Here is a 14,407-nt window from a genome sequence, read left to right as displayed (position 1 = left end):
GAGCGTCGCCTCCGTCTCGAGTGTCGGGCCGGGGTGGGGAGGATGTTGGCCAGGGGGATGGGCCACTCTCGGACGGGGTCTGAGGGCCTGGGACTTGGCATGGAATCGACAGAGGGCGATGCAGCCATTTCCTGTAAAAATGCATATTCTGGGGCTCCCAGGTGGCTCAGTGGGTTAAGCCGCTGCCTTTGGCTCAGGTCATGGTCTCAGGGTCCCGGGATCGAGCCCCGCATCGGGCTCTCTGCTCAGTGGGGAGCCTGCTTCCTCCTCTCTCTCTGCCTGCCTCTCTGCCTGCTTGTGATCTCTGTCAAATAAATAAATAAAATCTTTAAAACAAAAGAAAAAATGCATATTCTTTTTGACCTGGAAGTCGCACTTCGGGAAATTAATCTGTCCTCCCGGCTGGCTCATGTGTGTTTGCAGACGAGCGACACAGCACTGGATACAATGTAAAACATTGGAAACGATCGATCCGCACCAGGCTGCACGGTCGGAATATTCCCGCGGGGGGGGGGGGGGCTCCTCCTCCTCCCGGGCTGTGGCTCAGCATGGACCGTGGACCGTGCTGTCTTCCCAGCTCCCAGCCCACGGTGTAAACGAGGCAGCCGGCTGGGCGCCCCACAAGGCCAAACCCAAGAACTTCCTTTCCAGGACTGTAGCCTTCGGTACCTCCTAAACTGTGCGCATGCGGTGCTCATTCAAGAAAACAAAACAAGCGCGTGAGGAGAGAAGGAAACACCGCAAACAGCCCGCAGCGGTCCCTTCCCCGAGCGAGGGCCGGCTCGCTGACGAGCTCCACAAACCTGCAGTGTCTTGGGCACCTGCCCTTGCCAGGCAGTTTCTTTTGAGCCTTAGAACGACTCTGAAATGAGCCTTTATTCTTGTGGACCGTTCCGGAAGCCCAGGCTCGGAGAGCTGCAGCCGCCGTCCGGCGTGGCGCAGGCAGGGCTGGCTCGGCCCGGGCCCGAGGCTGCACCCGGTGTCAGGAAGGACCGAGGGAGCTTCCTCTGCCTTCGCTTCCGGCGCTCCCTGCGGGCTGGCCCCGCCGCTGGCCCAGCCAGTGACGCAGTCTCCCTGCCTTCCTAGCGCAGTCACACCGGGAGAAGGTCTCTCTCCACTCCGCACCCCTGTAAATTCACCAGCGTTGCGGGACCAGGCTGAGAGCACGTGACTTCGGAGCGGGCTCCGCCGCACACCCTCCCGAGCAGGAGAAACGGCTCCCGAGTCCTCGTGCTGGACGCAGGCCCAACCGGCGAGGAGGCGCCCCCGACACTGCACCTGCCGGGGCTCACGTGCGGCTTTGCTTTCAGGCTCGTTGATCTCGGGGATTTGTGATCATGAAATCCTTGATTTCAGTCCCCACGCCTGGCTCACGCAGAGACAAGTCTCCTTGCGACTCATTATCCAAATTAGCAGGTAGTAGCTGGTGCGAAAGAAGCTACCTCCCGCCCACACGCAAAGGACAGCGGCGCCGCGAGCCTGCCCTGCGCTCCGCCGTGCCCCACTCCCTCGCCCGGAAGCAGGTCTGAGGTCGGAGGCTGCAGCCGAGGGCGGGCACCCTCTCCCGGCTGCCTGGATTCTCCCATTTCGGGAGGGACCGGGGGAGCCGAGGGGGTGCCTTTGTCCCCAGACTCCTTGCTCTCGCCCTCAGCAGAGAACATCAACCGGAAATGCTGGCTCTGCGGGGGACGCACGGCCACACTCTGCGGCTGTCCCCGGGCCCCTCGCTGCGGGGAGCGGCCCACGCGCTGACGCCGATCCGGCCCTCACCCGCCTCCCAGGAGCCCCCCACGCGCCCCTTCCTCCCGCACCCCCGTCCGTGTCGCCAGGCCCCGGCCCAAGTAATTACGCTGCACATGAATCATTTTTTAATGTTTGGTTTAATACATACAGATTCTTTAAACAATAAAAAAAAATCAGCAAACAGCATCACAATCTGGAAATCTCTTTCTTAACATAGAAAACGGTTTCTTAATGGCACAGGGGGAGAACTCAACGGCAAGGCTGACAACATAATTAGAAGATTGTTACCGGGGAGGGAGAAGCATTCTTTCCTCAGCTCTCACTGCTCTCAATCAGATCGTTCCCCTGAATGGCTAATCAGCTCTCCCGCGTCCCGGATCCCGCGCCGCGAGTCGCTCTCTCCGCTCTCCCCACTCGCTAAGTGGCAAACAGTGACACCTCGAAGGGGAGACGGAAAGTGTTAACTCGATGTGAGCAAACAGCGCGATGGCGGCTGCGGCTGCGAAGGTCCCCGCAGATTAGCGGCAATTGACGGAGATGGCGCTGTCACACCTGGGTTGACAGGGGCTGACACGCGTGTTGATCTCTGCTCCCTCCTCAGATTTGAGTGTCACATTTCAACAGAAATGAGAGCAATGCAAAAAAATAAAAAAATAAGTAAATAAAAAAGAACCCGTTCAGGGTTCTTTTCAGGACTCGGCACTGGCCCCACAGCCCGTGCTCACGGCGTCGGGAACAAAGGACCGTGGGGACCGGGCTGGCCAGCCTCCGAATCACCTCTCCCCCTGGCCCCGGCCTCGAGGGCCCTCCCGGCCACATCGGGAGGGGAAGGGAGAGAGTGCAGACCGGAGGGTCCATGGCCAAACGTGGTCCTGGAGCCACTGTGGTCTTCCCACACAGTGTCTACTCCGGAAGAAAGCGGCTGCTCGTGGCCGTTTCCCTGCCCCGTGGAGGGCACGGCCGCTGTCCCTGGCGTCCTCGAGAGCCACTCTTCCAGGTGCGAGGCCCAGCAGTGTGGTCGTCTGCAAAGCTCCGTGGGTGACAAGGCCATGGGCAGGGCGGCGGGGCCAGAGTCGGGGCTGCCTGAGGCCAGACACACCACCGTGACCGGCTGCATGGGTGGTGGCCGGCGGGGACAGGACTGGCTCCCAGCAGCACGATATCCAGCTCCTGGGGGCCCGGGGAGGGTCCAGGAGGATGGACGCCCTCTCTGCTGCCCCTGCTGCTCAGAGCTGCCCCAGACTCCGGCTCTTTCCAGCTCAGCGAAGACCTGGACGTTCGTCATCCCGTGGATCCCTCTCTGCCTCGCGGCTGAGCAAACGCTGGAAGGAGGCCCGCACGCCGCCCCCCTGCCAGGCTGGTGGAGGTTGAGCCGAGGCCAGGAGGCCCGAGCGCCAGCCCAGGTCCTCACCGAGGCCCTCGGGAGCCAGCCTGAGCCGCTCTGGTGCTGCCGGCTGGCGGAGCGGAGGACATGCCGTCCTCGGGCTCGAGCACGGGGACGCGGACTGGCTGCTCCCTCCCCCACCCTGCCCGGCCTGCCCGGAGCCTCCCTCCGAGTAAAGCCACCAGGCATGTTCTTCCCTGGGAAACAGCTGGCAGGTCACCAGGCTGTTCACGCTGCTGGTGCCCTTGGGTTTTCTGTCCCAGAGCAGGGGCCACTCTCCCTGCAGGTCGCTGCGTGGTCAAGGCCCATCTCGCCTCGGGCGTTGTTAGGTGTTGCCCGGTGCGTCGGTTTGGCAGTAGGAAGGCGCCTGTCTTCCTGTTGGGCGCACCGTGCTCGGGGTGGCCTTGGGCCACGGGGACGCGTGCCCACCCTGGCAGAGGGGCTGCCCTGGGGTTTCCTTCCTGAAGGAGCTCAGGGAGGCCCTGAGCCTCAGCCGGCATCTCCCCTGGGGCTGGGAGCTGTTCTCCCGAGAACAAGCTCCTTTCCGGGAGGTCTCTGTGTCCACTCTGCCTCCGGTTCCAGGCCCGTCCCGGTGCCTGGAAGTGTGTGGGAAGAACCCACAGCAGACATGCCTTGACCAAAGGAGAACGAGGCGCACATGCTGGTTTCTGTCAGGCTCAGTCCGGCAACGCCGCAGTGGCCGCCGGCATCTCAGCCTCACGGTTTCGGACAACTAACCTCATTTCTCAGAATCTCTTGGCTCCAGCTGTGGGTCGAGGAAGACCGGCAGGGCTGTCCTTCATGGGCTGCCTCAGCATTCTGGAAGCTTCTAGCTTACGCCGTTGCCATATCGGCCAATGCTCCCACGATCTTGGAGGAAAGTAGAGACTCCAGCACTCTCCAACACGCCCACCCAGAAGTGACATGTGTCCCCATGCCTCATCACCCGGCCATGCCTCCCCTCACAGGGAAATGGGGTTCTCCTGTGTGTCCTGGAGGGAAGGAGCCGTGCTAACGCCAGCGATGACTTCTGGAGGGCGTGCAGGCCGCCCATGGGGAAACCCTCCTGTCTCGTCAACCCTCCCGTGCCCACTGCCGCATGGCCAGAGGAAGACGCCGCCCTTGGCCCCGGCGCGAGAGCAGAGAGGAGGCTGGGCTGAGTCTTACCAGGACTCGGTGGATGGAACCTCCCAGCTGAATAAACGAACGTTCCAGGCCTCTGCACACACTCATGGGCTGTTCCCCACCTGTCCCAGTGATAAAAAGCTGTTGGTCTGAAACAGACTTTTCATTGGCTCTGAGATTAGAATGAGCGACGGGAGCATCTTCTCACTCCGTGGCTGTGTGTGGGCCACAGTTGGCCCCTGCATGCTCGGGCTCAAGCACGAACACGAATCTCTTGATGGTTTCCATAGTCTCACCTTCTAAGGAAGGGTCCATACAGATTGTCATTTTCCCCAGCATCTCTGGGTTTCATCAGATTCCTTGCCGCTGCCCTGCTTTCACCGGGTCCTTCTCCCTGTTCTCAGCTGCACAGGCTGTGGCGGGGGGAGGGCCCCTGTCTCGTCTCCACCATCTGACCTTCCACGCAGTGACGGCCTACACGCTAGCCGCACGCCGGGCTTTCCCCAGACTCCTCTGAGGCCAGGCCACCGGCTTCCTTTGACTCAGCATCACCTTCTCCCATTCCTGGCCACGTTCCTGGTCGCTTCCAGCGTTTTCTCAGGCCGCTCTTGGTGGTTTGAAAAGCCTCCAATTCCTAGAGAGTAGACTCTTGTGCTCCAACTCAATGTCCGTTTGATATCACTTCCGGTAGGAAGGCTGCGCGGAGCACCCCAGCAAAATCCGGGCAAATCCACATCCTCGCCCTCTGGGAAGCCCGAGAAACCTCTTTCCAGTTCTTTTGGGAAGTTACCTTCTTTCGCGGAATAAAGACCTTTGCTAGGATCCGACCCTCTAAATTTGTTTTGAGTCACAAGGAAGGGAGGACGCCAGGCTGAAGTCCAAAAGGCCACGTGTGGCTCAGGAAATGACATGGCGGCCGACTCGCTCTCGGTGGAGAGGGGACATTCTCTCGCCCACCGTGCTCTCCACACAGAGGCCTAGGGCATCCTTTCCTTCCACGCTAACTGAAGTCCGACTTCTCTCAAGAACGAGAACCTACCAGCTTATCAGATTAAACTGCAAGTACGTAGGAAAAGTGTCTTAATTTATGTGACAAGGCATGACCAGCACAGTGGTCTTCCAACCAGTGTCCCTCTGTCTGACCCAAATGTGAAAGAGCACGAACCTTTCAACGTAGAGCTAGCAGGCGGGAACCCCAGCACACCTCACGACTGAGCCCTGCGGAGCGTCAGGCTTCACACTCAGACCCGCAGGCTGAGGAAAAAGGCAGTCGCGCCCCCGAGCCGGCGGGCATTACTGGATTTAGGCTCCTTTTTTTTTTAAGACTATTTATTTATTTGAGAGAGAGAGAGAGCGTGCGCTTGAGAGGGGACAGATCAGAAGGAGAAGCAAACTCCACGCCGAGGAGGAAACCAGACGCGCGACCCGATCCCAGGATCGTGACCTGAGCTGAAGGCAGCCGCTTCCCCAATTGACCCCCCAGACACCCTGGATTCAGATCCTACCAGACTGCGGGTGGCAAGGTCATCCCCGCTCCCCCACACAGGTCGTTGAGGAAATAAAGCGGTGCGGCAAGTCTTGAGTTTCTGCTGATTCTGACTTCTGCGTGACGAACGTTGACCTCGATGAGAAGAGGCGGCCCATGGCGAGGGAGGCCCAAGACCTCATTCCGCCCCCCGCTGGGTGGGTGAAAGGCCGTCTGATGGCTGGCCCAGTCCATCTACGATGACCTGCTCATCTGGGAGGATGCCATCAGCCAGATGACCACCATCCTGGCTCGTCCCCAACAGATCAACTAAGTGGTGCTCGAGGGACACGGCCCCGAGCCTCCTTGGCCGACCTGCCAGAAATGTGTGCCCTGGTCACAGACGAGCCCATGAGAGGAAACGGATGCCCATTCCCCATGACGTCACCAGCAAAACAGCAATGGTGATGGAAAGCGACAGGGGATCTAAGCTCGCAAACTCGAGTACACGAGACGGTCGCTGGGCTCCGAGGAAGACACCCCAAGATCCCAGAGGGAGAAGCCTGTGTTTCATTTCCCAGCCCAGAGTGTGGAGAAAGTCCAGCGTCGGCCTCAAGCACCCGACGACTGTGGTCACTTTTCAGGACACAGCCTCCTAGCCGTGTCAGCTTGGACAGCCGAGCTCACGTCCCTGCCCTCAGACACCAACACACCAAGCAGCCAGGAGGAAGGCGGGGACGGGAGGACGGGACGAGACACACGACGTCACATAAGGCGTTAGGAAGGCGGCTTCTCCGCCGCTCGCTCGGGGAGGGCTGCTTCTCATTACCTGAAGTGATGTAATGAGGACAAAGGAGGAACCTGGATAATCCCCCAACCGGGTAATCTGCCCTCTAGATAGCGCAGAGTGACTAATCTGCAAGTTAATTGTTAGGTAGGAAATATTTGTCTGCTGTGAGAGTAGCTCGGTTACAACACAAAGGCTGGCTTGATTCTGTGCACTTAACACAAATCACCAGGGAAAATGCGTCTCATCAACTAGCTTCTCCAATTTTAATCAATTGCTTATTATTTCCCTCCACACCAACGTGTTCCCGCGATTTCTGCCATGTGAAGCAATCATGAAATACTCCAGTGAGTGAGGCCTGGCAGGAGAAGAAGGCTTCATCGTTGACCCCCGGCAACAGGCTGCTGGAGGGCCCTGGCCCACGCCCCCGGCGGCACGAGGTGTGGGTGACCCGTCCGAGCTCAGCTGACCCGCCTCTCCATCCAGCTGTAAGGAAGCGATTAGCCAGGTGGGAGGAAGCTCAGCGTCCGAGTTCCGCATCTGTCTGTGTGTCGTGCGACAGAAAGAGTGTGCAAACCCACGGGGACGCAGTGTGGCTGTGCTCCTGCACCGGGCCACGGCACCCCCTTTCCCGGCCTCACAGAAGTCCACGGTTGAGCCACTCACCAGGAGCCGGGACAGCGCAACTGCGTCCCAGGGGCTCCGCCTCCCGGGCTGGTTCCCATCGTTCTGGGACGCAGGCCTGCGTCCGGGGCTTTCGCCACCTGGGCTGAGCTGTGGAGAGCAGAAGGTGACAGGAAGAGCTTCCAGGAAGCACGTTGGGGAGACTGAGGCGCAGGGCGGGCAGCCGTTCCCGGGAGAGCCTTCCTCGGGCCGCACTCCCTCTGCATGGACCGTGTGGTCCCGTGGGCAACCTCAAGGCCCTTTTTCCTCCAAACTGACCCCTCCCATCTCCTTCCTGGCTCCGGATGCTGCCCCCAAGCCACCACAGCTTTGACCCAATAAGATCTCGTCACCGCGGAACCTCTAACGTCTCATTCCCCGAGGAGACTCGGTTTCCTGAAAGGTGGAATTCCTTCGGGGAAAAGAATGAAAAAACAGAAGTCTAGGTCCCTCAGAGGAGGGGGGAGCAGTGATGAGGAGGGGACAGCGGGCCCCAAAGGCTGACGAGGAAGAAAGCGTGAAGAGGAGGAGAACACGCCTCAGGGATCCGCCCTGGTCCTGAGCAGCAGGTCCCTGTGGGCGAGCCGTCAAGGCCCCCAGAGATGCCCCCGGGGCCCCGCACGCAGCCGGTGCGTGGTGAGCCACCCCCGGGCAGCCTCCCGCACGACTCTGAGCCCAGGTCAACCCCCTCCTCTGCTGCTTCTAGATCTCTCTGGGAGGGTCTCGCGCCCACCCAGTCCCCGGGACGCCTGGCCGCAGCCGCTCTGGGCCCACCTCTCCTCCGTGTTGGTCGCCCTCGGGCAGGACAGGTCCTCCTGGCCTCGGTACCCCCTCCAGGGCCTACTCCTGCCAAGAGCGGACACCCTGTGTTTGCTCAACCGCGCGCTGGCGTTCCCGGGGAAAATGGACGGCGGCGGACACTGACGGATCGTTATGCAGAAACAATGATAACGTCACTTTGCGGTCAGGTACGTGGCCAATGCAATTAAGTAACAGTCACCTCATTCCCACGCATGTCACAGTTCCAGGGTAAACTCTGTGTCAGTAAACGGAGGGCTTCGGGCCAGCGTCCGTTTGGGGCCTCCGACGGGCCTGGGCACAGTCGCTGCGCCGTCCCGGGAGCCGCCGTCCCAGGAGCCGCCGTCCCGGGAGCCGCCACCGCCACTCCCCACGTGTCTGTGCCGGGACCCAGAAGAGCAGGACCCCGTCCCGGATCCCGGGGCCCTCGCTGTCCTGACGTGGCCCACGGACGGGGCGACCCCTCGGGGACGGGGCGGGGCTCCCCTGCTGCGGCGCTCCGGCCCGCGCAGGTGTCAGTGTCCCGAGGCCCCCAGACACAGGCTGGGAGCTGAGCACAACGGAAACACACGTCCCAGGCCCGGGCCTCGAGTCCAAACCAGGACGGCAGCGGCGGTCCTCCTCCGAGCCTCTGGAGAACTTTCCCTGACTCTTCCAGCGCCCGGCGTGGACCGGCCGTCCCGCTGTGCTGGCTCTGCCTCCAAGTGGCCGTCTTCACACCGTCCTCCGTGTGAGTCTGTCTGAGTCCAAGCGTCCGTCCCCGTTTATAAAGCCGCCTGTCGCGCGGGTCATACCAATGACTTCCCCCTCGCTTGATGACGTCTTTTTTTTTTTTTTTTTTGAGGATTTAGTTGTTTATTATTTTGGAGAAAGAGAGAACGAGCGAGCAGTGGGAGGGACAGGGGGAAGGAGAAACAGACTCCACAGTCAGCGCAGAGCCTGACACGGGGCTCGATCTCACGACCCTGGGATCACGACCTGAGCCAGAGTCAAGAGTCAGACGCTTAACCAGCTGAGCCACCCAGGGCCCCCACCCCCTGATTAATTCTGGAATGACCCATTTTCCAGGTAAGGTCCTCTCACCGGTACTGGGGGTCAGGACCCGAGCATACCTTTGGGAGGGACCCACTTCAGCCCATGACCGACATTACTGTCCTCTCCCCTCCCTGCCTGGCCCCCGGGCACATGCCGCGAGGTCAGAGGACATCAGATGTTCTCAGACCCTTTGCTCTCAAGGTCCCTTTACACTATTAAAAATCATGGAAAAACAAAAAGAGTTTCTGTTTCTGTGGCTCATATTTACTGATAATTACTCTGTTAGAAATTAAAGATATGAAAATGTTTACATAGTAATTTTAATTAAAAAAAACACTATAACAAACCCATTCTACAGTAATACAAGTAACATATTTCTATGAAAATTAGTATGTTTTCTTAAAAAAATCAGTGAGAGGAGTGGCATTATTTTACATTTTTGCACACTGCTGTCTTGGGTCAGATTCTCAGCCATCTTCCACCTCCAGCCTGTAACGACGTGTCGTTCTGGTTGAAATGGAAGAGGAAACCAGCCTCGCACAGGCCTGTAGCTGGGGGAGGGGTGCCTCGATGGCCTTTTCAGAGAGCTGTGGCTGCGTTTCTCTGTCATTTCACCAAAACACGGCAAGCGGCAGAGTCTCACGGGTTAGCTGTGGAACCCGGCGCCCTAGAGAGAAACTCTTCCCGCGACCACAGGGGACACACGTGTCTATTTCACCCTTTGGATGCGTGATTTCATACTGCCAGATGGTGCAGACCTTCCCAACGCTGATCCATTGTATCAGGAGATTTTGGGGAAAAACCACATTTGTTAATATCACCACATCTCAGGGAAATGTCTTTTCGTGCTGGGCAATTCGAACTCAAAGGAGCAGGGTAAGTTTTCCAGAATTCTGACTTTCGCCTGAACATCCAGGCTTCATTATTGACGACAATACTGCCTCTCGCCATGTTCGAAGGCTTGTGTCTGTGAAAACATCTTTCCGCGACCGAGTCAGAACCACTCTTGACTGTGAAAATCCCTGCAAGCAAAATGGCGTTTCACGAACGTTCGGTTGTGAGCCAAGCTCTTCCTTGAGACGGTCGTCACGCTTGAGCGGCGGAAACGGGGTCCTCAGAAGACATGTGCTCCAGGGTCAAGGTTCGGTCAGGTGAACGTTTTACTGCTCTCTCCAGAACGCCCCTCAGTGGCGCTGGCTTTCCCGCCACAAGGGCGTGGTGGTGAGGAACACGGTGCTCCCGGCGTGGCGGCTCTGGCCCACTCAGCCCCAGTGCGGATGCCAACGTGGGGAGACGGGCACCCCAGGTCCTGCTCCTTTCCTGCCGCTGCAGAGCAGACGACCACAACTCACCAGCCACCAACAGCCCACGTTTGCTCTCTTGTGGCTTCCGGGAACAAGGAGTCTGGGCAGAGCTTAGCCACAGCCTCAGCTCAGGCCTCCCAGCGCTGCAGTCCGGCTGTGAGGTTGGCTGTGATTCTCTTTTTTTTTTTTTAAAGATTTTATTTATTTATTTGACAGACAGGGATCACAAGTAGGCAGAGACGCAAGCAGAGAGAGAGAAGGAAGCAGGCTCCCAGCTGAGCAGAGAGCCCGATGCGGGGCTCGATCCCAGGACCCTGAGATCATGACCTGAGCCGAAGGCAGAGGCTTAACCCACTGAGCCCCCCAGACGCCTTGGTTGGCTGTGATTCTCACCAGCAAACCCACACGGGCTATTGGTGGAACGTGCTCCTCTTGGCCCCGGGGACCTTGCCTTCTTGGTGGCTCCCTCTGCCAGAAGCTGGGGAAATCTCTCCTTTCGAGGGGCTTGCCTGATGAGGCCGGACCCGTGCAGGACAGTCTCTCTGATGAAGTCAAAGTCAGCCTGCGTGGCACGGTGATGGTACGTGCAGCACGCAGCTCACAGACCGGCACAGGGCGCACAGACTGACACACAGCAGTGGGTCATACCGGGGCCTTGCTCTCTCGCTCTAAGACACATGCTCCGGGGTGTGCACAGCAGAAGCAGGGATCCCAGGGAACGTCCTGGAACTCTGCCTACCACCCTCGTCTCTGTGCCATCATTAGGACCAGGCACGCAAAATGAAAATCCTGCGTTTAAAAGTTGCTAAGCATTTGGAGACTCCAACAGCAGCTCACTGGACTGACTGAGCATGGGACCCCCCGGACACAGGCACGTGAAGCCAGGCCCGGCTCTTATGCGAACCGTTCTGACCTTGTGGGCCCCTGCACGGACTCAGAGACCCCAGGGCTCTGTGGACCAAACTGCCAACAGGAGCACCTCGCCCTGTGTTGACAGGGAAATTTGTATAAGCCTCGTCACACCAGGGACATCGCTGATTTCTATCCTTCCCAGAAGTCCTTTCTGATTTTTCCCTTCAGCTCAGAGAAATTTCCCCTGGACCACATACGTGCTGGCGATTCGATCATGCAGGGACTTGCGGCCTACGCCTCACTGGGAGACGCCAGACCCTGCCTGTGTTCCAGCAGCACCACGCCAAGGACAACTTGCATCACGGGCCTGCTGCTCCCTATGGCCCCAGAGACAGCTGTGCTGGTGGGGATTCAACGTGGCACCCGGGGGAGGCACTTCTGAGGGAAAGCAGTGGTCCGTCTTCTGAGAAAGTCTCCTAGAACTAGGAGAACCTCTTCCTAGGGAATCTGGGATCTCTCTGTCCCCTCCTGGTGGCCAGAGGCCCTGCCCCTTTAGGCTGAGCGCAAGTGGGACATCCTCAGGACACCTCGTCTACCCAAAGAGGGTCCGGCCCAGGTTCTGAGCCCCATGAGCCCGCGCTCCATGTGAAGCTCGGATCCCTTTGTCGAATTCTGTTGGCTCTTAGCGCCGCGTGCGGCCCTCCAGCACAGATCCCACTTTCTGAATATCTGAGCTTTCTCTCATTTGCTTGCAGCTGCAAGCACAGAGGCCGAGCTGGCCCTGGGAGCTGCCCGGTTCCACCAGCACGGGTGCCGTCTCCGTAGTCGTGCGGAGAGTAGGGTCAACTCTCCAAGGTGGCGCTACGGCATCTCCCCGAGGTCGCCGCATCTTTAAACAAGGCGTATTTCTGTCTGGAAGTCTGAAAACATTTTGTGGCCAATGTTCCCACTGTGGCCACGTCTACCTCAGCAGCCCCCGGAAGAGCGGCCAACAGATTCGGATCCAATCCGACCGGCTCACCCCAGAGCCCCGGCTCCGCGTCAAAGCAGTCGCCTTGCTGCAGACGGTAATCTTTCAGTGATGCAAACGCTACTATGTCACCTTCCTGCCTAAAATCCCTCAGTGGTCCTCCACCGCCTTGTGTCCACAAATATGCCCTGAGACAGCCGCACGAGGCCCCAGCCGCCAGAGCCACGTCGGTGATCGAAACAGCAAAACTCGTGCCCTACAGAGACCACATTCAAGGGGAAGTCAGACACCACACAAAACACGGAACTCAAGGGCATGCTAGAAGGTGAAGATCCTGGGAAAAGTGGATCAGGATCTGGGCCTCGGGACTCCCAGAGGCTCAGCAGGCGGCTGGGGCCTCACTGTGAGGAGGCGTGTGAGCAAGGAGAAAGGAGGCGAGAGAGGGAGCCCCACGTGAGTCTGGGGAGCTGGCTGGTACGAAGCGATGGTGGAGCTCACCTGGACCCTTAGAGGGACATGCGTGGGCATGTGAACTCGGTACAGTGAGAGGAGAGAGGTCAAGGGGCCACGAAGAGTCCTCCACTGAGGGCTTTATGCTTGGGGTGTAGGGGTGTGGTCTTGAGGTCAGCTCCTGCCGTTTCCCCATCCTTTCTATGCTCCATCATCCTGGCCTTCCAGTTTCTCAGAACCAGAAAGCCTTCCTGCAAGTGAGTCACCCTTTCTGGAATTTCCTTGCCCTCTGACTCACACTTGTGTCTTTTCTTCTTCAAAAATCTTTCCTCTGTCCATCCTACTTGGTTTGGGCCTCTGTGCTGCACTGTCACAGTCCCCAGGACAGTTCCTTCCCAGCTCTTTGTCCATTTATACTTGCTGAGTGGGTGGATGGATGGATGGATGGATGGAGGATGGAGGATGATAGATGGATGATGGAAGGATGGTACATGGATGATGGATAGATGGATGATGGATGAATAATGATGGATGGGTGATGGATAGATGATGGCAGGATGGATGATGGATAGATAATGATTGGATGATGGATTGATAGATGATAGATGGATCATGATGTATGTATGTATGGATGGATGGTTGGTTGGATGATGGATGGATGGATGATGGATGGATGGATGATGAATGATGGATGGATGGATGGATGGATGATGAATGATGGATGGATGGATGATGAATGATGGATGGATGGATGGATGGATGATGAATGATGGATGGATGGATGGATGATGAATGATGGATGGATGGATGAATGGATGATGAATGATGGATGGATGGATGAATGGATGATGAATGATGGATGGATGGATGGATGGATGATGAATGATGGATGGATGGATGGATGGATGGATGATGGATGGTGGATGGATGGATGGATGGATGGATGATGGATGGATGGATGATGAATGATGGATGATGGATGGATGGATGATGAATGATGGATGATGGATGGATGGATAGAGGGTGGATGGATGGATGATGAATGATGGATGATGGATGGATGGATGATGAATGATGAATGATGGATGGATGGATGGATGGATGATGGATGGATGATGGATGGATGGATGGATGAACGGATGGATAATTTGTTTAGTATTTGTCACCTTTGCTAGACTCTAAGCTCTATGAGGGGAAGGGCTGTCTGTGTGTCTCTGAATCTTGGGATTCAGAACTTGGAAATCAGATGGTGCTATTATATGTTGATTGATCAACTCATGTTAGTTGACGATGGAATTCAACAAATGAGGAGTCTCACGTGAAGAGCTCATCACCTCGACTGGTCAAGAGTTGGGTAAGTTTGGCTTTTTAAACTTGCTTTCCTATTAAGGGACTGAGAGGGGGCATCTTTCAGGCTAGGGGCCCATGCCCACCTCTCCTGTTGACAGTAATATTGGCTTTGTTTTCAATCCTGCAGAGGACTGACCGAGGTTTCCACCACAGCCTCTGAAAACAATATGCCTTATATCTGAGACTTGTAGCATTTTCACAGATGGCCTGAAGGAAGCAAATGGCTTTTCAATAACCCAAGCTTTGTAAATGCCAGGATGTTTGCAGCAGGGAAGCGGGGGGGGGGGCGCTAAACACATAAACTGGGGCCCGTTGTACCACCTACTAGCTCAGAGCACTGGCTACTGAACGCCTCTAACCCTAAAATATCACAACTGCGAAGCGAAGCTAATAAGTCCCTGTGCTCCCTAATTATCCCTCCTCCTTGGGGTTATTGAAGGGGGAGATGCCATAAAATGTTATAAGGTCTGTGGATGGTTCT

Source organism: Meles meles, chromosome 14 (genome assembly GCF_922984935.1).
Source record: "Meles meles chromosome 14, mMelMel3.1 paternal haplotype, whole genome shotgun sequence".
Classification (NCBI taxonomy): Eukaryota; Metazoa; Chordata; class Mammalia; order Carnivora; family Mustelidae; genus Meles; species Meles meles.
Note: the sequence above shows the minus strand (reverse complement) of the source record.